The sequence below is a fragment of the Bubalus kerabau genome, chromosome 1 (genome assembly GCF_029407905.1).
Source record: "Bubalus kerabau isolate K-KA32 ecotype Philippines breed swamp buffalo chromosome 1, PCC_UOA_SB_1v2, whole genome shotgun sequence".
Lineage (NCBI taxonomy): Eukaryota > Metazoa > Chordata > Mammalia > Artiodactyla > Bovidae > Bubalus > Bubalus kerabau.
The window spans coordinates 110,877,556-110,905,273 of record NC_073624.1 but is presented as its reverse complement, the minus strand read 5'-3'; the positions used below and the strand labels follow the sequence as shown (position 1 = coordinate 110,905,273).

General features: G+C 38.8%; 2 long non-coding RNA genes across 5 annotated transcripts in view; one reads left to right on the top strand and one right to left on the bottom strand.

Moving 5' to 3' along the window:
- LOC129656127 (uncharacterized) overlaps nucleotides 1-27,718 on the top strand; it is a 184,530-nt gene that overhangs the window by 127,880 nt on the left and 28,932 nt on the right. Inside the window, exon 3 of the long non-coding RNA XR_008716209.1 lies at nucleotides 22,171-22,231. This is a non-coding gene — a long non-coding RNA (uncharacterized LOC129656127). The remainder of the gene's footprint in view (nucleotides 1-22,170; nucleotides 22,232-27,718) is intronic.
- LOC129656112 (uncharacterized) lies at nucleotides 1,269-27,232 on the bottom strand. 4 transcript variants are annotated; one of them, XR_008716201.1, is made up of 4 exons: nucleotides 27,130-27,232; nucleotides 7,180-7,957; nucleotides 4,217-4,556; nucleotides 1,269-1,448 (listed from the first exon to the last, which is right to left on the bottom strand). It is a non-coding gene; the product is annotated as an uncharacterized LOC129656112 (long non-coding RNA). The 4 variants fall into 4 exon arrangements; XR_008716205.1 differs by lacking the exon at nucleotides 27,130-27,232 and having other exon boundaries at nucleotides 1,269-1,451; nucleotides 4,217-4,298; nucleotides 4,437-4,556; nucleotides 7,180-8,189; XR_008716204.1 differs by lacking the exon at nucleotides 27,130-27,232 and having other exon boundaries at nucleotides 4,217-4,298; nucleotides 4,437-4,556; nucleotides 7,180-8,189.

Below are 27,718 nucleotides of genomic sequence, written 5' to 3'. Positions count from 1 at the left end.
AGGAGGCTTCCTGTTTTTCCTCCATCCTAAACTCCAGTACTTTGGCCACCTCATGCGAAGAGTTGACTCATTGGAAAAGACTCTGATGCTGGGAGAGATTGGGGGCAGGAGAAGGGGACAACAGAAGATGAGATGGCTGGATGGCACCACTGACTCGATGGATGTGAGTTTGAGTGAACTCCGGGAGTTGGTGATGGACAGGGAGGCCTGACGTGCTGCGATTCATGGGGTCGCTAAGAGTCAGACACGACTGAGTGACTGAACTGAACTGAAACTCCCCTCGGGGCACTGTCAGTGGATAATATTATCACTGCTAATAGGTTCAGGATTTCTTTTGTGGGTGGATAAAAACTGATTGTTGTGATGGTTACCTGACTCTGTAAATCTACTGAAAAAGATTGAACTGTAAACAAGTAACTGTAAAAGGCCAATACCTTTTGATCCATGTAGAACTAGAACGGCAGCCATGTGGGTTTGTTTACAGTGTCCACATATACACAAAACTCTCCAGACAGAAAAGGTGAGACCCTCAGATGTGGTAAGGTAGAAAATTTAAAGCAATTCTTCAATAAATAATATGGGGTATTAAACTTTACAAAGCCTCTAGGTGCTTCGCATGACTCTTTTTTTCCGTATCCTGTATTTTTAAATTAATTTTTATTGTAGTATAGTTACTTGACAATGTTGTGTTAGTTTCTACTTATAGCAAAATTAATCAGACATACATATTTCTAGATGCCCTCCCTTTGGACTTCCTTCCCATTCAGATCACCACAGTGCCTTAAGTAGAATTCCCTGTACTATACAGTATGTTCTCCTTAGTTGTCTGTTTTAATCATAGATATCAAGAAGGAAAGGGAGGGAATGAGAGCAGTTAGGATATTGGGATTGATACATATACACTGTTGGTACTATTTTAAAATGTTCACCCTGTCGAAAACTGGAACACTTATACACTACTTGTAGAATGTAAGATGTTATGTCAACTTTGGAAAATAGTCTGTTATTTCCTCAAATGTTTAAACATATAGTATCATATGACCCAGTGATTCTGTTGCAGTAAGGGGGACCCCTTCCAGGGCCAGAAACTGGGCTCTTGTCTAACACTCGGAAATGAATTGTCCGAGGAGACACATGTGCTGACAAAGCAAGAGATTTTATTGGGAAGGGCACCTGGGTGGAGAGCAGTAGGATAAGGGAACCCAGGAGAACTGCTCTGCCGCATGGCTCACATTCTCGGGTTTTATGGTGATAGGATTAGTCGGGTGGTCTTTGGCCGATCATTCTAATTCAGAGTCTTTCCTGGTGGCATACTGCATCGCTCAGCCAAGATGGATGCTATCGAGAGGGATTCTGGGAAGTGGACGGATATGCAGTGTCTCCTTTCGACCTTTCCTGAGCTCTTCTGGTTGGTGGTGGCTTATTAGTTCTGTATTCCTTATCAGGATCTCCTGTCATAAAACAACTCATGCAAATGGTGCCTGGCCAGGGTGGGCGGTTTCAATCAGTGTGCTTCCCCTAACAACTCCCCCCTGAGAGACTTCATACTCAAGATACTTCTTGGGAATTGGGACAGAGGTCTCTTTCTTCTGTAACTTCTTCCTGCTGCGCATGGGCGTAGGCCTGCCTAGCAGAGCAAAAGTCTCTCTCTTCCTGATCTAAGTTGGGGTGTTCCACATCTGAAACCAGCTTCCGCCCTTGTAGTAACAGCAATTTAGTTTGAAACTGTTGGCTTTTCTCAGAGATGAAATAGAAAGGCGCCAAACAAGAGACCTAACAGGATGGTCCTCACTGGTCCCCAGAAAGAGGAGGCAACATTTGGGGTGAGGGCTGTAGGGTTTGTGACTTTTTTTTTTTTTTTTTTTTTTTTTGATGGTTGGTGGTGAAGCAACAGAGCTATGCTCCAGGAATCTTGTGTTCAGTCTGAAGTTACCATCCTCCACCTGGGTGGGGGCTCCAGTTCTGTAGAACTCAAAGACATTGTTATGCATATTTCTTTGAATAGGAACCAGGACCCTGTCTCAAGGCTGTACCACCATTTGATTGTTTCTCCTCTGTTTCTGGATCCCCTCCCTTTCCTGATTAGCAATTGTTTGAATCCACCCTTTGGAACTCAGGGAAGGTCAAGGAGGCTGAATGAAGCCTATATACTACAGACAAGAAATGGAGAACACAGAACAGATCTCTACTCCACAGCCCCACAGAGTCCTGCTCAGTTTTAATTTAGGGAACTGGACAACTATGACTGTGATAACTTCATGTCAAAATGGGGCATAGGACTGCCTCAGCTTGGAGAATAGACACTGAATTGGGAGTATTCCTGAGTTCCAAGTCCTAGATCTGAGCCTTGTATGATTAAAATCTCAATCCCTTGGTCTGCCATTTTGTTGTAACAGACCCAATTAGAAGTAGCTGGAGGAGGGATAACTGGAATTTTAATGGACAAAATAAATCTCATTTCTTTTTAGAAGAATAGGCCTGAAACCCAGTCTGGACCTGGCACTTCGGGGAGACTTGTAGCCAGGTAGCCAGTTACCTAGTTTTATAAAAAGTAAGATTGCGGTTACTAGCTTCCAGCAGACATTGTTTTGAAAATGGTGGCATCTAAGCCTGACCCAACTCAGAAAACTCAAGTGTTTAGCAATACAAGGTCTAACCTGAAAGTACACCCATAGCATCACCTAGTTATTTCCCAGGATGTCTGAACCACAGCTACTCTATTTTGACTTTTAATTGAAAAAATTTTCTTTAATAGCCTAAGAAGATGTCACCATTAATGACATCGGTGTTTTTCAAGGTATGAGAAGATGAAAGAATTGAAACTCGTAAAATCTTCTCCTGAAAAGATCTAACTATCTGAAGGACTGTTCTGCCAGTTTTTCCCAGAGCACAGAGTGCCTCATTCCTGATTTTCACCCTGACCTCCTTTCAGGGGTGTTGAAAGTCAGCAGTTGCAGCGGCCATGATTTAATCTTTGTACATGTAGATGGCAAGTGTCAGTCTTCAATTGACAGAGCCACTTTTTGCTCATAAACTTGACCATGATTTTGAGGGGGGCACTTCATGACCATTTTATCCCATGGTGCCGACAATGTCCATTCTCAGGTTTGGCAAAGATTTTCTTGACAGGCCACTCAGTGTGCTGTTGCTGGACTAGGCCATAAAACAGTATCCAAAATTCTCTGGACCACCTGTCTTACTAGCCTCTTGGTCCAGGGAAATATTCCCTCTTGTTGCTTCTTCCCATATCTAGAGTTACACTGTTACCATTATCGATCTCATATGGGACTATATATTATTCTATTAGAGGCCTCAGACACACATTTGACAGTGTAAGAAACAGCAATTTTGTAAAACAAGTGAAATACAAATAACATAGCCAGCAGTACTAGTAAAGTCACAAGTAAGACTTAAGTTAAGAGCTTCCATTAGATGTAGCCCAGTATATCTCAGGTCATCTGACTTAGTCTGCTCTGTAGACTCTCTATCTTCCAGGGAAATTATATATTGGCACCACCGTCTATAAGGCACATCGCCCAGTTTTCTAGTGTTACTAGACTGATTATCCTTCAGTTCAGTTCAGTTCAGTCGCTCAGTCGTGTCCGACTCTTTGTGACCCCATGAATCGCAGCATGCCAGGCCTCCCTGTCCATCACCAACTCGCAGAGTTCACTCAGACTCACGTCCATTGAGTCAGTGATGCCATCCAGCCATCTCATCCTCTGTTGTCCCCTTCTCCTCCTGCATGATTTAATTGTTTCCAACACAGAGGAGACTTTAAACCTAAATTACCATAGCCTGGTGTTATCTATATAGATCCATCCCATAATTGTGGGAGATTTTTTTCCTCCTTTGCTGAAACTTTTCTTGTTGCTTTGATTGAGCTTGAGTAATAGAAAACAGCTCAAATTTATGGCCAGAGTCTGAGCAGGCATTATTAATTGGCCCAGTGAAGGGATCCCATCTAGTAATATCACAGTGACCTGAATATGACTATAATTTTTTTTTTTTTAAGTAAATTTTCTCAGGGCCAACCAGTTAGAGTCTTGTAGTAGAGAAATTTACCAAGGTAACCCAGAACTAGACACAGGTAATTGGCCACAAACCCAACAATTGAATTGATTTCTAAAACTAGCATAGAATCAGGCCTATGATAGAAAAGCATTTGATTTATATGCAAAGGTCTAAGAAGTTAAGAAAACATAAATGATCATACGAATCAGGTCCAGCATCTTGGGCAAGCTGTCTACCTCTGATGTCGTTGTCTTCTCACCCTGGTGCAGTGTAGTTTCTCTTGCCTGAGCATCATTTTAAGGTGAGATCAGGTCAGCTGTCTTCTCTATAGACCAATCCAGTGTAGGGGACTTTGGAAGTGGGAATTAATCCAAGAGTTAATTTCCCTTCAGTTTCATTGTGCATGAGCCAGTTAAGAGTACCTGATAAAAAAGTCCTTCCATCCAGGTTGGAGACAGTCCCTTAAATTATGTCTTTTTCCGGTCCTGGTGGCAGGTCATGAGGCATCTGATCTTCATCCAAAGATAGACTACTGAGATAAGCTTCAGAAACAAACTTAGGGTGTTCTTTAAGAATTCAATTAAATTTTACATTAATATCATACAACAGCAAAGAGCTATCCAAGAAATGAGTCGTCTTATCTCCATTGGTAGACCTCCATTAACAAACTGGGATTTAACATTTATTAAAACATCTTTTTCTCCCTAAAATTACCCGTATTTTTATCAAATATAACCAAATAAAGGCTAGCTTGTTTGCAAAATAGGTCTGTTCTCACTAATTTTGGTCTGATGATTTATATAACCATAATTGATCATAAACTTTTTATTTTGCTGAAACATGTATAGAATCTCAGACTGAACTTTTAAAATAAAACAGGGCTGACAAAAGCACACTAAAGGCTTATCACAGATTTTGCCTAACAAATCTAGGTGAATTCTTCCCTTTTTCAGGTCTCAAAAATTCCTTGAGATTTTTGTACTTGTTGGTGAGATAAACTTCCTAGCTCATTTGATAAACTTACTGGAAACCTAAGAGTTTCAAATTTCTGGAGGAGTCAGATAGAGAGAAAATATAATTGTTTTGTTTATAACATATAATTTTACCAAATTATTTTCATAATTAGTTTGAGAGGAAGGTTTACCCTACTCCGGGAAAACACAAGATTCAAACCTGTAATTTTTCAGATAGAAACCATAAAAATTATAAGCATATTCACTGTTTCATTCAGTCCTTTGTTAACTTTTGTGAAGGCATCAGGTTTTCCATTAGAATACTGGGACATATCAGAATGTTAAAACTCTATATAATTTCTAGGATATCTGTATTAGTAATTTTACCATACATTGCAACATGAGTGGATTTATTACTCATTTGATAATCTTTTTCATGTAATTTAACCAGCCAAATAAACACAGTTTAATATCTCTCTTTGGGATGTTTCAGGGGCCCTCTGAAGCACCCCAAAGTTAGCTAGAGGTCAAAAGAACTTCACAAGAATTCGACTTAGGAAGTTTTATGGAAAAGATCAATTAAAAGGGTTTAGAACATTTGGTCAGATTTAGTCAATGTTGATGGGTGTATCATTTAGCTTGTTGATATGTCATAATAGGCCTAAATACCAAGGCTCAAGGTCTAGTGAAAGTCAGCTCTGCCATCTTGGACCTGGTTGACTCTAACCAGTTTTCTTATGGCTGTGTCATTTCTAACAAAATCCATTAATCTAACTAATCATAATCCAATTTTAGAAAATCCTGATCATGCATAATTCTTTTTAGTATTTTTTCATACTTTTTTTTTTAACTGAAAACACACTTCCTACTTTCCTTTAGCAACCAAGAACTAATTTTTATATTAGCATTTTATAGATTGATGAGCATAAATACCAGTGATAATTTCTAAAACCCTTGCTTTCTTAAAACATTTTAGGATGGCACCAAACATTATCCATTTATAGTCCCAAATCTCTTTAGTTTCTCTGTAAAAGGAAATTAGTGTTTAGTAGTAAATGTTTCAAAATCTTGTTTTATTTGGAAATGACCTAATTTATTCAATAGACTTCCAACACTTAGCACAGTTAGCACAACCCTTAGAAATTCAAGTTATGCCAATCTGGAGAGACTATTTTAGACAGATATTCCTAAAGAATAATTATTCTCAATAGAGTTTATATAAAACTCATATCAAAAAAAAAAGCTCATATCTCATTTACATTTTTTTAGAAGTTTATTCACTCAAGGTAGTTTCCTTGTCGACAAACTTGTAACAGATATAATATTTAACTTATATTAAACCTAGGTATAATGTAAATATTCTATTTAATGTTAAGTACTCTAAGACATGTCTATATTAGATAGATCAACAAACAAACATTAATATCAGGTATTTAATACTGAATATTTACCAGTTCACATGAACCTGGAATTTATTGTTTAATTTAGAATTATTTGATTTGTAAGTGCTTACCTTTCTTTAAGCCAATTAAATAGAGCTCATTTACAAATTAACCTTAAAAATATTATCCAGAGATAAAGACATACTGAGACATATTTAGACAGACACAATGCAAGATCTAGCTTCATTTTCTAAGTTTAGTCATGAATTAGATATTACAATATAAAATTTACTAGTTTATAAAAAACAGTTGGAATAAATAAAACTTTTAAAGGCACTTTCCCATTTTTCCTCAGTGTCAGGAGTTAGAGATGGTCTAGATAAGTGTTCCTGAGAGCCCTGGTCTCAAGGCACAGGGGAAGAAAATCAAGTTCTAACAAAATGGCATCAGGTCTAAACCAAATGGTGGCCAGACAAAGCAAAATGGCCATCAAAAATCACAACACATAACACAGAGTTAAAACACACATATAAACCTGGCAGTCCTCATCAGACACTCCCTTAAATAAAAGAATATAGTCTCTCAGAAAACCTCCTATAGAAACACAGAACTTCAGATTCAAGTACTAACAGAATAAAGGAAAATATCTCAGGTCTTCAAAGATTTCAAAGGGAGGAAAGGAAGCCAGGTTGAAAGAAGGAGGAGGAGGAGGCAGGAGGGGGAGCAAAAGGGGTGGCCTTACAGACGTCTCCTGCCACCTGCAGATACCCAGGCGTTATGGGACTTTACCCTGGGCCTCCAGAGAAGGGAGGACTAGAACTCGGCCCTACCAGAAATCAGACCAGACCAGAACCAGAATTCGAGTTCTCTGCCAAGGGATGGTGATCAGTCTCCAATTCTCAGCTCAGGCTGAGGCCCTTTGACCAGATTCCTGCATTCAGGACCGGGGGACTAGAAAAACCGGGAAGGATAGGAAGGGTTAAGGAGAGGAAAGAGAGAGGGAAGGGGAGAGAGGTCAATAAAGTCTCTTGTTCCTTACCCGGTCGGGGCACTCTGGCCAGTTGTCCATGTCAGGAGGAGACTAGGGACAAAAGGGTCCAGTTGCGGCCGCTGGATCTGGTCCATTGGCAGGCAAGCTGGCCCCTGAGTACCCTGAGCGGTCAGGATGTCAGTCTCAACGAAGAAGAGTTCCACCAGTCACCATTTTTTGCGGGAAGGGGGACCCCTTCCAGGGCCCGAAACTGGGCTCTTGTCTAACACTCGGAAATGAATTGTCCAAGGAGACACATGTGCTGACAAAGCAAGAGATTTTATTGGAAAAGGGCACCTGGGTGGAGAGCAGTAGGATAAGGGAACCCAGGAGAACTGCTCTGCCACGTGGCTCCCAGTCTTGGGTTTTATGGTGATGAGATTAGTTTCCGGGTGGTCTTTGGCCAATCATTCTAATTCAGAGTCTTTCCTGGTGGCACACTGCATCACTCAGCCAAGATGGATGCTATCGAGAGGGATTCTGGGAAGTGGACGGACACGCGGTGTCTCCTTTCGACTTCTCCTGAGCTCTTCCGGTTGGTGGTGGCTTATTAGTTCTGTATTCCTTATCAGGATCTCCTGTCATAAAACAACTCATGCAAATGGTTACTATGGTGCCTGGCCAGGGTGGGCGGTTTCAATCAGTGTGCTTCCCCTAACAATTCCACTCCTAGATCTATGCCCAAGAGAAATTAAAACACAATCCACACAAAAATGCTTACAGCAAGCAAGAGTAAGAACAAGTAAAATGTAAATCGACTGATGAATGGATAAATAAAATGTGGTATATCCATACAGTAGAATATTATTATATGACAATGAAGGAGATGAGGTAGTGATAAATGTTATTACATGGATGAAACTTGAAAGCAGTATGCTAAGTGAAAGATGCCAATCACAAAGGATCACATTTTGTATGATGATGCCATTTATGATGCCATTTTAGATACTCAAGAGTATGCAAATCCATAGAGCTAGAACCTTGATTAATGATTGCCTAGGGCTAGAAAGAATGGTTTGAGCAAAGTGGTAAAAGACTGCTAATAGGTTCAGGGTCTTTTTTTTGGGGGGGGGTGTGGATAAAAATTAATTGTTGTGATGGTTGCATGACTCTGTAAATCTACTGAAAATGATTGAATTGTATGCCCATTAATGCATGAATTGTAAATTATATGAATTATAGAAAAATGAAACTCTTATAAAAATGTACTTGCCTAGACTTTCACTTATATCAAAGTCTACAACGGCAGTTAGTCCTTGACTATTTAGAATAAGAACCACTTAAATTTTAGAATAGAAAGAGACATTAAATATTTTATATTCCAATCTCAGTTTATGTATCATAAAGTACAGTATAGTCACTGTCTCTCTCCACATGTCAAAGCTAGATGTCCAAACTATTTTTTTAAACCGAGGATTATTTTCTCCCACCTACTATTTATTTTATATGGTTAGCAGGCAGTTCTAACAACTTTGGTTTATGTACATTTTAGAAAGAAGAGCTCCCAAATCCTGTTGATACCTGGAAAAAAAAAAACCATCTGATATAATTAAAAAAAAAAAATGCTTCAGTTCCTTTCCTTCAGATCTTGACTCAACCATCATTCACTCAAAGGCATTCTACGCTATGCTACGCTAAGTCACTTCAGTCATGTCTGACTCTGTGTGACCCCATAGACAGTAGCCTACCAGCCTCCCCCGTCCCTGGGATTCTCCAGGCAAGAACACTGGAGTGGGTTGCCATTTCCTTCTCCAATGCATGAAAGTGAAAAGTGAAAGTGAAGTCGCTCAGTCATGTCCTACTCTTAGCGACCCCATGGACTGTAGCCTACCAGGCTCCTCAGTCCATGGGATTTTCCAGGCAAGAGTACTGGAGTGGGGTGCCATTGCCTTCTCCCAAAGGCATTCTATGAATACTCAATAAAGTAGTTTAGTATAGACTGTTACCAAACTCAGGTCCAGCTGCTTGCCACTCAGAAGCCAACACTCAAGAGAAACATGCTGTAGAAAGGAAAAGTTGCTTTATTCAGGAAGTCTGCAACCTGGGGGGAAAGCCAAGGTCCCCTGTCAATCAAGGGGAAGGAGTTTTTAAAAGGGAGTTTTGGGTGTATATCGGCAGACAGAGGAATCTACATGCATAACAGTGTAGTGAGCTCTGACAGTTATCTTGAAATTAGTCAGGTGGTGGTCTGATCAGCACTATCTTGATTTTTCTAAGTGCAGTTACTCTTCACCACCAAGGATTGATTTTTGCCCCATTTCTTTGAGGCCAATTTCTCAGAACTGTGGCAATGTGTGTCATGGCTACAGTCTGGTCATTATGCAATTAATTTCTTCCACATAGTGAGGGTTCCAGTCTCTACAAAATACCTCCAAGGATATGGCTCAGAATATTATCTATAGCCCTTGAAGAGAAACTAAAGGTCTTTGAATTTTCTTTAATGACTAAACTATTATTTTGACCTGTTTTGATTGTTATTCTTTTGATTCTGCATCTCCTCACTTCTATGACGCCTTACAGACGTCATAAATTTATCTTTTGGCTAAAGTTTTCCTAAAGACAAAATGTCAGCTGAGGACGTTAGGTGGGGCAAGGATCTGTCCTGAGAAGCTTCCATAAGTCTTGCACTGTTTCACTATATTTTTGTCTATATCATTCATTTCTGTTAGAATATAAAGTCCATAGGGTAAGATATTTTTCATTGTCACCTGACCTAAGTAGATTTGGTCATGCACAATGTTTAAGTTTTTATTCTTTTAGTTTCACATTTGTACATTACAGCGCCTGGCAAAGAGGTCTCTGAAGTAGGCTAGCCTTCCTCCACCGTCTTCCTTTTCTTCTCTTACCTCTCTGTCCTTTTAGGGACGGCAGCTACACATTGGACAAAGGGCTGATAAAACAGTGTTCTATCATAGTTATGGTCATCTTCAGGCAGCAAGCCAGCACCCTGCCTGAGGTTGATTGTAGGACACAAGATTCATGATTTGCTAGCCTTTAATGCTCTATTGTGCAAAGGAGGGGAGTAGTTCTAAGACATTTTAACCTGTGGCTATTTCTTCAGTATTGTTAGGTTTTCCGCTAATCCCCAAATGTAGTATTCACATAATAGCCAAGAGCCACACTTGTCACTAAAATAAATCGACTTCTGAAGTTCAGTATGGCAACTAGAAAAGCATTAGTTTTTCAACACACTGATATCTAGACCTTTTATTGTAGCCATTGCTAAAGTGCTGTTCCTCTATCACAATGGAGATCCACCACCCTAGACTGTGATTCTTGATTACCCTAGATAATGGCCCCTAAACTCAGGACGCATAGTAATATCATGTTCTGTAGGCTGAGTTCAAAGTATGGCTCAAAGATCTTGACATCGCTCTCCTTTGCTCCTGTATTCTCGTCACTAGGTGTCTGTCACTGGACAGTCAGTTATTTCAGACAAGTTTAAGATGCCATCTGACCCTTATCCTCAAACTTCTCATCCTGTCATAGTTATCGTGCATAATCCAGTATAATTCCTTTAACTGTAGCTGTAATAAAAATTTTACCTGTAGGAAATAAAGGAGCTAAATATGACATTCTCCTGAGTAAGTTCATCCTCATTCATGACTTTTGCCTTTTCCTTTTTTAATTTTTGTGTTCCTTTGAATATGCTGACCAAAAGATTTTTTCACTGAGGCTCAGGTAGAATTTCAGCTGAAAATCAATTTCTTTTGTTTCCTGGGAAAAAAATAATATTGAGCACCTTAACTTTTTATTTATAACTGAAAATATTGTCAGCTTACTATGTTCTTGACTGAGAATTTTTGTCTCAGTCATGAAGAAACTTTTACCATGATAGATCAGAATGATTTTTAATTGTAGTAGATGCTACATAGCATGTAAAATGGTACAGTCAGTCACTAGTTAATGTACTCTTTACCCCAAATCATGAACATTTGCTATAAATAAATCTTTATTGTAGAAATGTAATTTGTAATTTCAAAGATCCTTTAAGTTTGAACTCATGCCAAAAGACAGCCTTATGCCAGTGTGGGCTGCTGACAGTTGGCTTACTCATAGCTCACTGAAAACCTTTCTTCATCCCTTTACTGTCGACTAGGAGAAGGCAATGGCGCCCCACTCCAGTCCTCTTGCCTGGAAAATCCCATGGACGGAGGCTGCAGACTGGTAGGCTGCAGTCCATGGGGTCACTAAGAGTCGGACACGACTGAGTGACTTCACTTTCACTTTTCACTTTCATGCATTGGAGAAGGAAATGGCAACCCACTCCAGTGTTCTTGCCTGGAGAATGCCAGGGACGGGGGAGCCTGGTGGGCTGCCGTCATGGGGTCGCACAGAGTCGGACACGACTGAAGCGACTTAGCAGCAGCAGCAGCAGTAGCAGGAAACAAAACACTAATTACTCCAGTCTCTTTACAACTTCCTTACAGAGTTGGTCAGAATATAGAGTTTTGACCAGTAGAATGTAGAAGGATATCCCAGGAGTTACCTCATGAATGAAATGTCAGAATCTCTTGAAAATAAGGCTTTTGCTTTTGACCCTCTTTTATCACCTTTCTCATCTCTAGAACTTGAAAATGATCATCAGAAGTTCAGCACCTTTCTTAAGGTCAGGGAAGAAAAGGTATGTGTTAGGGGCAGAAGAGAAGGATAGAAGCATGGTTCCCTGAAGATATTCTTGAGTAGCTCTGCTCAACTTGGACCCTGTAATCTCCAGATTTTTGATCTTGAAGAAAATTAACAGGTTCATTATCCCAATAGAGCAAATATCTAATATAAATAGTTGCAGTGATAGAAAAAATAATTTTAAAAGTGATTTTCAAGACAGAATTCTTCCCTTTCTTCCTATCACAGAAAATATGACAAAAGCTAAGGGATTTTTTATTATATTACTTTTAGGCATCACAATAACAGAATTTTCTGTGGGATAAGTTGGGATTCTGTATTACCATTTGGTACTTTAACCTATACAGTTTATTTTTATTAAATATGTATTTAAAAGAAAATAAATCAGATATGTGATTTGAGAGTTATCCTATAAATTATGACAGAGTACTGATAATATTATTTTTATTCATATGCATAAAAGTTTCAATAGTCTTATATAGGCATTGTTTCCTGGACTTTGCTCATGAAAGTTCTTTTATCCCAGGAAAATAAAATTCATAGTTTCAAAAGGTACTAACAATGGCTGGAGCAGAGATTTTCTTTTTTAAAACTATCAGTTTTATATTATATACTCTTAAAAAGTGTCTCAGAATTTATTTTATCATTTTTCTGTTTCCATTCTGAAAAGGAGGGTTGGGTCATGAACAAGATAAATGAAAAAGAAAAGCTGCTTAAAGACACAAGCTTGTGTACCATGATTAATATTTTGCAAATGATGACCCATATGCATTTTAATTTTCCCCTTAAATCATGTTTGAGTTTTCCACCTCCCACCTCCAGAACTAAGTCAGGAAGTGTATAGATCCTGGGAAGGAGAGGGTAGAATCTTCCTGTTTTTAGTAAGACATTGAACATGAAGAATGGGCTCTATGAAGAGGAAAAAAAAAAAAAATGACTAGACTGTTTCAGCTCCCACTTAACATTTTGAGGGCTTCCCAGGTGGCATGGTTGCTAAAGAATCTGCCTGCCAATGCAGGAGATTCAAGACATGTGGCTTCGATTCCTGGGTCAGGAAGATCCCCTGGAGTAGGAAATGGCAACCCACTCCAGTATTCTTGCCTGGAAAATCCCACGGGCAGGGGAGCCTAGCAAGCCACAGTCCATGGGGTCGCAAAGAGTCAGACACATCTGAACATGCAATAAAGTACATAGCCATAGCAAATAGAAGATGCCTCTTCCTCCTGTGACAACTAGGCTTGAAGGTTCTTTGTTCTTACTAGAAAGGAGTTAAGATACAGAGAATGGGAATAAGCCAGTCCTTCTCTGTCCCATGCGATTGTGGAAGCAGGGAGACAGAAGAAAGCAAAATTGCTAAAACTCCTCTTCTGATTTTTCTTTCTAGTCTTTGACATGGTATGTAGAGTCAGATAATGAAATAGAGAGCGTGCCCTAATCCATTTCCTTTCGGATTAGTATATAAAACTATCTCCCAGGTGTTTTCTCCCACATCAACCTTGGGTCCCAATATCAGAGTAGATGGTCATATAACATAAGGAAAGTGAAGTCGCTCAGTCACGTCCGACTCTTTGTGACCCCGTGGACTGTAGCCTACCAGGCTCCTCCATCCATGGGGTTCTCCAGGCAAGAATACTGGAGTGGGTTGCCATTTCCTTCTCCAGGGGATCTTCCCGACCCAAGGATCGAACCCAGGTCTCCCGTATTGCAGGCAGAGGCTTTAACCTCTGAGTCAGGCAATAATGGTAAGGCTTGATTTTTCAAAATCCTTGCCTGAATTGAGGTGGGACCTGGAAGGTAGTGAGAGTGCTGACTGCTAGGTTTTGAGGATGGTATTGAGGTCACTGAGGCAGGTGAGTCACCCAAGTAGGAAGTCATAGAAAGTACTGAGATGAGACTAAGTCTATAAGGAAGGACCATAATGCTTTAACCAAACTGAAGGGAAGTGGATTTTGAGTATTACTGGTCTCTGATTTCAGACCTAACTCTTGGTAGTATTGCTGCAGGTTTGTGCCTTACAAAACTGGACTCTGATCAATTCTATGTCAAGCATAGAATTGTTCGACATAGAATCTCATATATATTGAGAGAGAGACAGAGACAGACAAAGGCAGACACAGAGAGTGGAGGGTGGACAAAGACAGAGAGACAGAGAGAGACTCTCTGGGCAATTTTATAATTTGATAATTGGAAGAAATTTTTTAACAGATTAGTTTCTGGCTCTGAACATTTAATTCATTATAGTTTTTTTTCTCTTCCATCAATACCCACACACTTCTAATCTCTGCTGCCATCAGACATGTTCATATGATATTAAATCCTCTTGCCCTGCATCCTCATGTCATGAAGTAGGTTGAGCTATCATAGTAGAGAGTAGTGGGAGTAATTCTGGGATGCCATTGCTGCACTGATACAGCTAGCATAACAGAACTCTATATGACAGTAAGGGTGATCTTCAAAAACATAGCACCCTTAGCCTAAAGCAAGGGAATTCCAAACATACATCTACTTCTGCTTCATTGACTACAGTAAAACCTTTGACTGTGTGGAAAGGCTTTCCACACCTAACTGGAAAATTCTTAAAGAGACTGGAATACCAGACTGTCTTCTTAGAAATTACCTGTCTTCTAAGAAATCTGTGTGCAGAACAAGAAATGACAGTTAGAACCAGGCATGAAACAATGAACTGGTTCAAAACTGGGAAAGGAGTATGTCAAGGTTGCATATTGTCATCCTGCTTATCTAACTTATATGCAGAGTACATCATGTGAAATGCTGGGCTGAATGACTCACAAGCTGGAATCAGGATTGCTGGGAGAAATATCAGTAACCTCAGATACATAGATGATACCACGTTAAGGACAGAAAATGAAGAGGAACTAAAGAGCCTCTTAATGAAGGTGAAAGAGAAGAGTGAAAAAGCTGACTTAAAACTCAACATTCCAAAGATGAAGATCATGGCATCTGGTCCCATTGCTTCATGGCAAATAGAAGGGGAAACAATGGAAACAGTGACAGACTTTATTTTCTTGGGTTCCAAAATCACTGTGAATGGTGACTGCAGCCACAAAATTAAAACAAAACAAAACAAAACACTTGTTCCTTGAAAGAAAAGCTATGACAAATCTAGATAGTAAATTAAAAAGCAGAGACATTACTTTGCCAACAAAGGTCAATATAGTGAAAGCTATGGTTTTTCCACCAGTCATGTGTGAATGTGAGAGTTGGACCATAAAGAAGGCTGAGTGTTTTCTTTTTTTTTAATGCTTTTGAACTGTGGTGTTGGAGAAGATCTTGAGAGTCCCTTGGACAGCAAGGAGATCAAATCAGTCAATGCCAAAGGAAATAAACCCTGAATATTCACTGGAAGGACTGATGCTGAAGCTGAAGCTCCAATACTTTGGCCCTCTGATGCAAAGAACCAAATCATTGGAAAAGACCCTGATGCTGGGAAACACTGAGGCCAAGAGAAGGGAGCGACAGAGGATGGTATGGTTGGATGGTATCACTGACTCAGTAGACATGAGTTTGAACAAACTCGGGAAGATGGTGTAGTACAGGGTAGCCTGGCATGCTGTAGTTCATGGGGTCACAAAGAGCTGACATGACTTAGCAACCAAACAATAACAACAGCATTTTCAGTGGAACCCCTAAATACCAGCAGCCACTCTCCTTTCACTCAAGATGAGGAAAGTGTGATGGAAATATTGTTGGAGTGAAAAATATAGCATTCTTAACTAATTAGAATTGACTAAACAACAACACTGGAGAAGGCAATGGCACCCCACTCCAGTACTCTTGCCTGGAAAATCCCCTGGACGGAGGAGCCTGGTTGGCTGCAGTCCATGGGGTCGCTAAGAGTCGGACATGACTGAGCGACTTCCCTTTCACTTTTCACTTTCATGGATTGGAGAAGGAAATGGCAACCCACTCCAGTGTTCTTGCCTGGAGAATCCCAGGGACGGGGGAGCCTGGTGGGCTTCTGTCTATGGGGTCACACAGAGTTGGACACGACTGAAGCGACTTAGCAGCAGCAGAACAATACCACCAACAGTACTACTCTTAAAATTCTAGCAAAAAATCAACCACGTTAAAACATTGCAAATAGTTCACAGTAAATATTCTTCTGAATGGAAAAGTAAAAAATGTAAGAGACTGAGCATTGTGTTTTATTGTGTCTGTCTCTTGATTAAATTATCTTCATGGGAGAGGGTTGAAACTGAATAAAACTAAAATCTAAAATTTCTCCCACTGAATAGTGGCTGCAAGGTCAGTAATAAAGAGAAACAAATTTGTTATTTAAAAAAATCCATATTTAACATACATTCAAACTTTAATGTGATTTTCCCATATTCAGTATAAACACATTTTAAATAAGCTTCATTCCATACATCTTATCGCTATTGAAATCTTCCTCTTTCTTTAAGATCTGACGTAACTGCCACCTCTGCTTTGAAGCCTTCCCTGGTCTCCAGGGAGAATTGAACTCACCCAAATAGGAATTGCAGTGGTACTTGGTTTGTGCTTATATCCTAATAGTTATTACCTACCACTTTATATTTTAGTTATTGGGTATGCATTATCTCTGGGGTGGCCATATGATTTATTGACATGGCAACGCCACCTTTGAAAATAAATGCAGCATCTTGTTAATTAAGCCAGGAGCACAGGTAGAAATTCAGGCTGCCTTGTGGAAACAGGGAAGGATGATTATTCTTTATCTCTCTTATTTGAATGAAATTTTCTGAACAGATAGATTGGAACTTTGATTTTTTTCCCTTTAGGGTTCTTAGTAATTTCATTAAAATCACTAGAGAGGAGTTTAATATAATTTGTGAGATGATTACTTTAGTTGATAATTTTAAAAACTTCCCTTTATTGACTTATAAACATTTACCTTTCTGGTTTATGGACAATCAAGTCATGACATAGACACAGTTCATATAAGCAAGAATTTCATAGGCAGTTTAAGTTAATAAAAATTACTCAATAGCTGGTTCAATAAATATACATTCTCATATATAAAGTGGGTAGACATACATCATTATATACAGAGATCACTCTGAATTATAGAACAGATATTTCTGCTTTTTAATCTGATGGGTCACAATGCAAATTTGAAAGATGTGGATTTCCAAAATGGACTAAATCAACAAAGTTTATCGGACTACAAAAAGGAAAATCCAAGTTGTTCATTCCCCATTCTAGAAAATTGTGATTATTAATTTAAATGTCTGGGTCATGCATCATTTTAATTGATAGAGTTGACTAGAATAATCTCATGTTTTTATTATTGATAATGATTACTTTTTTATGTTTTGTATCTCTAAAAGATTATATAAACAAAATTTGAAAATTGTGAACAATTTTACATTATATTCATTTTCCCATTATTTTGAATTTAGCTTAGATGCTTAGATTTTACATAAGACTTTTGGATCCTTTATGTATTATCTTTTGTAGTTTTTTTTTTTAAACTAGGTTTTGTTCATTCAATAAATATTGATTGTTTATTATAATTCATGAAAAGTAGGTCATTCACTGTCCTATACCCTGGGGGAAGAAACAGTGACGATGATACATTTAATCAGAAAATTCCCTGATAGCTCAGTTGGTAAAGAATCTGCCTGCAATGCAGGAGACACCAGTTCAATTCCTGGGCCAGGAAGATCCCCTGGAGAAGCGTTAGGCTACCACTCCCGTATTCTGGCCTGGAGGATTCCATGAACTACAATCCACAGGGTCGCAAAGAGTTGGACACGACTGAGCAACTTTCACTTTCCTTTTCCTAAGAAAATCATCTTAATTATATTTTAAAAATATTTTAATTGGCCTCTAGTTTTATATGTGGGGTTATAAAATTTACAAATAGAATTGTTAGTTTTTAAAAATAATCACATACGGCTTCCCTCATAGCTCAGCTGATAGAGAATCCGCCTGCTATGTGGGGACCTGGGTTTGATCCCTGGGTTGGAAATATCCCCTGGAGAAGGGAAAGGCTACCCACTCCAGTATTCTGGCCTGAAGAATTCCATGGACTGTATAGTCAATGGGGTCGCAAAGAGTCGGACACGACTGAGCGACTTTCACTCACTCACTCACTCACTTCAAGTCAAATACATTAAGACTCATTAAGTGTACAATGATTTGTACCTGCATATGAGTGGAAAAAACACAAATATAGAGAATAATTCAATTAAGATTATTGTCCATCAGTTGAATAGTATGTAAATTACCATGCAGTCTTCTGAAAACAAACTTGGTTTTCAATAGAATTATGTCTTACCCCATTATTATTCAACTTATCATGTCAGATTGTGTTCTGTTTTTTACACACTAGCAATTAATTTAATTTTATTTTTTTTTGGGGGGGGGGCACTCCAAAATCACTACAGATGGTGACTGTAGCCATGAAATTAAAAGACGCTTGCTCCTTGAAGGAAAGTTATGACCAACCTCAAATAGCATATTCAAAAGCAGAGACATTACTTTGCCAACAAAGTTTCATCTAGTCAAAGCTATGGTTTTTCCTGTGGTCATGTATGGATGTGAGAGTTGGACTGTGAAGAAAGCTGAGTGCTGAAGAATTGATGCTTTTAAACTGTGGTGTTGGAGAGTTCAAGAGTCCCTTGGACTTGAGAGTCCCTTGGACTGCAAGGAGATCCAACCAGTCCATTCTAAAGGAGATCAGTCCTGGGTGTTCATTGGAAAGACTGATGCTAAAGCTGAAACTCCAATACTTGGCCACCTCATGCAAAGAGCTGACTCATTGGGAAAGACACTGATGCTGGGAGGGATTGGGGGCAGGAGGAAAAGGGGACGACAGAGGATGAGATGGCTGGATGGCATCACTGACTCGATGGACGTGAGTCTGAGTGAACTCTGGGAGTTGGTGATGGACAGAGAGGCCTGGCGTGCTGTGATTCATGGGGTCGCAAAGAGTCGGACACGACTGAGTGACTGAACTGATCTAAACTGAATTAATTTTATAGCTTTCAAGATTAAGATTACTTTCTTTGGCTCCTCCAAATTTAGCTTTAAATACCGTTTATAGGTAATATGACTAATGTAAGTATATTATCTTGCAATTAGGCTCATATAAACAGAAATATCAGTATATCAGAGTTAATGTATAAGTCAAACTCTCAGCAGGATAAAGATGGTATATTCATTTAGGATAAATTGAAGAGGATTTATTAAAGAGATTGTTTTAAGAGTTAGCAGTGTGAAAACCTTTGAGGAATTCCATAGGGGAGGGACTGGTACACTAAATACCCAGCATGTCTGTCTTCCTTCCCTCTGATCATCTGCCTGGGATTCTTTATTGGCAAAACTCAACTGGAAGAGGACAAGAGAGCCTTCTGATATGGTCAATACAGATGTACTTTCCCGGAAGGAGAGCAGAGTGAAGAGTGAATCTAATAAGACAAACAAGATATATGGCACCATTCATTCTTTTGTTTCTCAGTATACACTGTAGTCTTTGGCCTGAATGTGTTGCAAATACTGGAGACACATAGAGACCCACAGCCTGTTCAGTCAATCAAACTTCTATCTGACATCTAAAATATTAACTGCAACCAGTTTTCGTATAAGAAAGTAGGATAAAAAGAGAGAAAAAAAGAGTTAAATAATATTAAATATGGCTAAATCATCACTTCTTTAACTGATTAAAAGATCTAGGTTGATTATAACTGCCTTAATTCACAATATATTCTACATTCTCCTTACCCTCTGCTAGTAACTTTCTGGACAAAGTTCCTTAGAATGTTAATCCAAATCATCTTTCCTATAGAATCTGACACCTTGCATTGCCACAGTATTTCACTGATTAGGGCTACAGCATATTAAAAAGCAGAGACATTACTTTGCCAACAATGGTCCATCTAATCAAAGCTATGGTTTTTTCAGTAGTCATGTATGGATGTGAGAGTTGGACTGTGAAGAAAGCTGAGCACTGAAGAATTGATGCTTTTGAACTGTGGTGTTGGAGAAGACTCTTGAGAGTCCCTTGGACTGCAAGGAGATCCAACCAGTCCATTCTAATGGAAAAGAGTCCTGAATATTCATTGGAAGGACTGATGTTAAAGCTGAAACTCCAATACTTTGGCCACCTGATGCAAAGAGCTGACTCATTGGAAAAGACCCTGATGCTGGGAAAGATTGAAGGTGGGAGGAGAAAGGGATGACAGAGAATGAGATGGTTGGATGGCATCACTGACTCAATGGACATGAGTTTGAGTAAACTCCGGGAGTTGGTGATGGACAGGGAGGCCTGGCGTGCTGCAATCCATGGGGTTGCAAAGAGTCAGAGATGACTGAGCGGCTGAACTGAATTGAATTGAGCTAATTCATGATATATTCCATATTCTCCTTACCCTGTGCCAGTAACTTTCTGGACAGAGTTCCTTAGCATGGTAATCCAAATCATCTTTCCTATAGAATCTGACGCCTTGTGTTACCACAGTATTTCACTGGTCAGGGCTATGAACAAGCACATAGAAGTATAAAGAGACACCCAGTGAACCCCTGGATTCCAATAATAGTCTTTTTGTCCAATACTTCCCAACTAAAGGGATCAATGACCCCAGTTAGTTCTCTTCTTATTGATTTAGGGACATGAGAACCCCCCAATGGCCAGAAGTAAATTTAGGCCTCCAATTTGTTGGAATCATGACTGTATTTTTTTTGAACTAACATTCCTTGTTTGGGCACTAGAGCCCCCACACCTACCAAGTTCAATGTTGCATTGCCAAAAATAAAAATTTCTCAAAATGTTACCATATGTAATATTGAGAGAGGCCACCTTCACTCTCATCTCTTGGTTCCCATATCTATGCATTCTGGGTATACATGAGCTGAGGTTTACGGCATATATCACATATCCTGTAAGCCTACTATATCCTGTTCCCTCCCCCAAATTGAGGTCCTTGATGAAATGAATATAAAACCCTTAAACCCCATTAGGCTACTTATTCTTTTATCGCTTTTCCATTCATTCTCAATAGGGGTATCCCTAAGTGGGGGATGTTGAGTTTTGAGTGTAAAAACAATCTGGAATATCAAAATAGTATTTGATGGAAGAAGGGCAGGATGTTGGGGTGGCACAATTAGAAAAAGCAATGTCTAAAAAAATTTTGTAGGAGAGAGATAATGAAGAAACGTTGAGAAACATTGAGTTACTATATTTTGTTGTTGCTAAGTTGTGTCCGACTCTTTGTGACCCTGTGAACAGCAGCACACCAGGATTCCCTATCCTTCACTATCTCCATGAGTTTGCTTGAGTTTATGTCCATTAAGTCAGTGATGCCATCCAACCATCTCATCCTCTGTTGCCCCTTTCTCCTCTTGCCCTCAATTTTTCCCAGCATCAGGGTATTTTCCAGAGTCAACTGTTCTTTTCAGGTGGACAAAGTATTGGAGCTTCAGCTTCAGCACCAGTTTTTCCAGTGAATTTTCAGAGATGGTTTCTTTTAGGATTGACTGCTTTGATCTCCTTGCTGTCCAAGGGACTCTCAAGAATCTTCTCCAGTACCACAATTGGAAAGCATCAATTCTTAAGCACTCAGCCTTCCTTATAGTTTAGCTCTCACATTCATACATGACTACTGGAAAAACCATAGCTTTGACTATATGGACCTTTGTCAGCAAAGTGATGCCTCTGCTTTTTAATACACTGTCTAGGCATGTTTAATTTCATGGCTGTAGTTATACCACCCACTGCAATACTTTTATTTAAAATATTATTTACAACAGAAGCAGAAGGATATTGGAAAACCATAAAGGTTAATGTAATAACCTGTGGGTGAAAAGTGAAAGTGAATTGCGACCCCATGGACTGTAGCCTACCAGGCTTCTCCCTCCATGGGATTCTCCAGGCAAGAGTACTGGAGTGGGTTGCCATTTTCTTCTCCAGGGGATCTTCCTGACCCAGGGATCAAACCCAGGTCTCCTGAATTCCAGGCAGGCACTTTAACCTCAAAGGAGACAGAAAGGAGGAATAGTTTAAAGAACTTGTAAGCACATAATCATATTTAAATGACTGACGAGAGGAAATACAACTTTTGTTGAGAAAAACAGCCAGTTTAAAGAACCTCTTCAAGAAAGACTTCATGGCAACAAGTTTTCCAACATTATTTTCATATTTTTTTCTTATCTTTTGCCACAGTTCCCAATTTTCTGTCCTGCAAGCTCTACAGAAATGGAACCCATTGACATAGGATATCCAGGTCAGTCTCTTAGAAAACAGAGTGTAAAAAGGTGGATGGGGTAAACAGATGCTATTCAACACAATAGTGTTTAAGGGTAACCAACAAAGGGAAGATAGTTTCTTAAATTCGTTGCTTTCTTGAAAGTGAAAATATATGGATGAATCATCTTTGAAATATGTTTCTAAGTAAAATCTTGTATTAATCTTAATCTAAATTAATATGGGAAGTGACTGATGAAAATATGGTGAGACAGTGGTATGATACTGGATAAAACTGTGAGAATTTCTAACAAGGTATTACAGAGCTAACACCCCCTGAGTTCAAGGTAATCTTCATTATCACTTTTATATAGTGCGTATAGAAGTCTATGGATAAAGTCTATAGAGAAAACAAATTTTTTTCTAAAAATAAGCAGTTAGTTTGTTTTTTAGCCTAATGGCAACCCACTCCAGTGTTCTTGCCTGGAGAATCCCAGGGACGGGGGAGCTTGGTGGGCTGCCATCTATGGGGTCGCACAGAGTTGGACACAACTGAAGTGACTTAGCAGTATAAGGCATCAACATTGAGTAAATTAATCAATACTAAGTAAAAAAAATAATCCTTATAAAACATCCCCTCTGATGGTCTGAACACTTGATAGTGCTACCCTTCTCAGTGTACTGCATGTCTGTCCACAGTTACAAGGAACCAGGGACTATCAGGAGGAATCCCAAGTGGATCACCAGGGTTTCACATGTATAGAACTGTCTTAAAGACTTCTGCTGATGAGGGTCATAGCCGGATGGTTCTTAAGGAGTAGCCTCACATGGAGGGCTCAGCACTAGCTTCTGTTTTTTAACGTTACACATTCAGAGGCAACTGTAGCTAGATATTCATTGGTGAAATACTTTGTAAAATTGGGCCCATAAATAGCCTTCATGTCTGCCATTTTGGCCACTTTTTTATTGTGCTTAACATCCCATTTTTGGGGTGGTCACTGAAGAAAACTGGCTAAATCATTTTGTCTACTTCATTATTCAGTGCCTCTTCCATCATGGATGTTTTCTTGTGTAAGGTAAATACAAAATTTTACTTTACTTTGTGCCCTGCACCATATGTCCATTTGCACACCTCTGCTGGAGATTTTGTCTCTGACCATGTCAATGATCAATAATACAGATCTATATAAATTCTTAACTCAGGTCACTTTTTGCTCACTGTGTCACATTGGCATTGTGTCCATCAATGTAGTTTGGTATGGTTTATACGGAATTTATCTATAGCCCAAATCTTTTTGACTTAAGTATGATACAAGGCAGTAGAGTTGACATAGTCCTGCGAAAAAACTCTAAATTTTGTCCATCCCACATGAATGCAAACTCTTTCTGATTTATTTTATAATTGGAATATTAAAAAATGCACTTGTGAAATAAATAACCACATACCATGTGCCTGAAGTATTATTAATCTGCTCCAGCAGTGATACAACAGCTGCTATTGGAACTGCTACTTGGTAGAGCCTGAAATAGTCTATGGGTAATTCTCTTAATTCTGCAATGACCACAACAGCAAATTAAATGCTAACCTTCATCATACTCCTCAGGAAAAACATATTGTTTTCTAGGATAGAGGTTAAGGCGGGTAGCTTCAAAGTATTCCATCTGACTTTCCAAATTTCATTAGCTCTTATGCCGTAGATTAGGGGGGGCTTCCCCAGTGGCTCAGTGGTAAAGAATCCACCTGCAATGCAGGAGATGCAGCAGATGCAGATTCAATCCCTGGATCAGAAAGATCACCTGGAGAAGAGAGTGGCAACCTACTCTAGTATTCTTGCTGGGAAAATCCCATGGACAGAGGAAGCTGGTAGATTATGGCCTGTAGGGTCACAAAGAGTCGGACGACTGAAGCGACTGAACACGCACATACGCATAGACCAGGGACTCAATGTGGAGTCACTCCTATAGCCAAGTACACTAATTCCACTTACATGGTTAGGAATTGAGAAAATGAGTACTGACTGGGTGTGCAGACGCAGTAGACTCACTGCGGGGCAGACTTTCACCAAAACTCCACGTATTACCTGGCTCCCATAGGTTCCCATTTACTCAAGAGAGAAAGAAGGAGAGTAAGACAATGCTTTGGGTCTCTGGGTATTGATGCCAACTCATATTCTGTCTGCCATAGTCCTTGAAATGTTTGTGTATAAAAAAATAGAGGGAACTAGGGAAGGATGGGAAAGCTGTCAGACTGGGTTGAAAATGAGTGAAAGAGAGGGAGAAGTTTGGATGGAGACAAGGCCATTTGTGACCTTGAACCAAAAGTGGTCAATAGAGTCCTGTATTTATTTCCTAGAAGCGACTGACCTTGGCATTCGTACACCCTTAGTCACTTAACCATCCTCACATCTTTTGTTTAGAGATTCAGTTTCTCTCCTCTATTACAATAGCCTTGAATAAAGTCTTCCTTGTTTCTTTAACTTGTGCAATTTTCTTTACATATAGGAAGCAACCATTAATTTATGTTTTATCTCTATTTATTGGCTATTCTGGACATTTCATATTAGTGGAATCATACAATACTGAAGTGACTGACTCACTTCTTTCCTTTGACATAATGCTTTCAAGTTGCATGATGTTGTAGTATGTATCAGTACTTAATTCCTTTTTGTGTGTACTTAGCTATTCAGCCTTGGGCGACATTTTGGGCCCACATAGACGGTAGCCTGCCAGGCTCCTCTGTCTATGGGGATTCTCCAGGCAAGAATACTAGAATGGGTTGCATGCCCTCCTTCAGGGGATCTTCCCGACCCAGGGATTGAACCCAGGTCCCACACTGCAGGTGCATTCTTTACTGTTTGAGCCACTAGGGAAGCCCTAATTCTTTTTACTCCCAAATAGTATTTCATTTCTATGTCTATATCATGTTTTGTTTATCCATTCATCAGGTGATAGACATTTGAGTTCTTTCTATTTTCTGTCTTTTATGAATGCCTGCTATAAGCATTCATGTTCAGGTTTTATGTGGATATATTTTCATTTACCTGGGATGTATACCAAAGAGTGAAGTTGCTGTATAGCTTCCTGTGTAATATTTGGAGTAACTGATAAGCTGTTTCCCAAAGTGGCTGCACCACTCTGTCTTCTGAGCAAGAATGTATGAGGATTCAAATTTCACCTTAGCCTTGCCACCACTTTTTATTATCTATTTTTTTTTCACAGCAAGTCTAGTGATTATAAAATGATATTTCATTGTGGTTTTTATTTGTATTTCCTAATAACTAATGAAATTGAGCATCTTTTAATGTGCTTATCATCTTTGGAGTAATATCTGTTCAAATCCTTCACAGAGATCGAAATTTAAAATGGCCTTGTCTTAATATTTCAAGTTTAAAACGATTTTCAAAAGGACATTTCAGTTGTCCTGTTTTTTGCTGTTATATATGATGTAAACAGCCAACTCATTGGGAAAGACCTTGATGCTGGGAAAGATTGAAGGCAGAAGGAGAAGAGGGAAACAGAGGATGAGATGGTTGGATGGCATCATTGATTCAATGGACATGAACTTGGGTAAACTCTGGGAGATGGTGAGGGACAGGGAGGCCTGGCATGCTGCAGTCCATGGAGTCACAAAGAGTCAGACACAACTTTGCAACTGGACAACAGCAACAAGTATTTACCAAAAAGCAACAAAAATTTTCATGTGGGTCATGAGGTAATAGAAGCTTTTATTTTCCTTTTTGGTCATGCTGGTTACTTTTTGAATCTCAACTAGTATAGACATTAAACCATGAAGTGTGTCTTCAAAGCTTGTGCTTGTTCCCTAAAGTATACAGAGTTAAAAAGCAGGTATTCAAGTTCATGGTTATTGAATGTTCTTTAATATTCCTTTTTATAAATCCAAGTATGCCCCATCTAAAAAGTACTGTAATAAAAAAGATTCTACATTTATAAAACTAATAAATTAGGGTAAAATTATATATACACTATAAAATATTATTTTGCTAAGACAAGTAAGAAAGAAATGATTAAAGGATTCTTTTAGAACTTTTATCCACTGTTTAATCATCATCTGACTAATTATAGTGAGTTTATACAATACATTTATGAAACACTAAAGGATAAAAGCAAAATATGAATAGTCATGTTCAAATAACAGCAGATGTGGGAATATATACAAGCCAATCTTCCTAGTATAATTAAATCAATTTAGGTAAGTGTGTATTACTATTCCTCCTGTAGCACAGTGGAAACAACACTGGAATTTGATTCAGAAGAATGCATTTGTGGTGTAGATCTATAGCATAATGGTTGCATGAGCTTGGGCAAGAGAAGAGAAAATAGTTCATAAACTTTAAAGTTTTATGCATACATAAGGCATTAATAGTTCTAAACCTGACAATTAAAAGTAATATGTATGTACCACATCTTCTTTATCCATTCCCCTGTTGATGGACATTTAGGTACAGCAGGAACTAACACAACCTTGTCGAGCAGCTATACGCCAATAAAAATTCAAAAAACAGGATATAAAGAAGATAGCAGGGAAGCTCATCTGAGTAGAGGGGAGCACCTATGTATATCTGCATCTATATCTACCTATGTAGATATATAATTCTAACTCTAATTTGGTGATAAAAAGCTGCATTGACTTTAAAATGACTTTAAAGTAGCTGATAATCAGTCATACAAGTAATGGTTCACAGTTATTTTCCTTCTTTACCACAGACAGAACAAGAGGTTTTATAATCTAGGAACATTAAAATAAAGACTTTTCTTAAAACTTCCAAGTATAACAACATTCTGTATCAAAGACTGTTTCCCTATAAAGTCAGAATACCTAGACTTGTATTGAAGTAAACTTCTGTGAGATAACATTTTGAAAAGACTTTTAAAAACGCAATAACTTATGGTGACATAAGAGGACAATTTTACACTTACCTCTGGAAGGAATTCTATAGTAAGCAAATGTACAATAATAAAACTAACAGTAACCTTGAATCCCACCCAACAACTGATCTACAAAGTTTCTCTGGTCAAATTGCTTTCTTTCTCTGTAGATTATTTGCAAACTTCTCCACTCTCTGCATCCTGTCCTCTGGGCCTTCCATGTCATCAAGTGATCTCCCTTGCTATTTCACAGAAGAAAAGAAAGAAAAAGTCATTTAAATTTCTTCCACCAATCTTGCAAACCATCTGTCCACATTGTCCTATCTATCCTTCCCATTTCAATAGAGGTATCCCTCATCACATCCCAACCCAATTCTTCTATCTGTGCTCTATTCTGCACCTTTCTGCCTTCTCAGGAACCTCAACTCACACCACAGGTTATCATTTCTCTTTCCTTTACATTCAAGTTTTCCCTTTTAAGTGTTTGCATTAAAGCATGATCAAGCCTATAATCCAGCAAATAAGAGCAAAACCTTCCTAAATCAACCACTTTTCTACCTAACAAGTTGTTTCCTTTCTTCTTTTGCTAAGAATATATGGAGGAATTTTAAAATTAAAAAAAAGTTTTTGAATCTTAAAT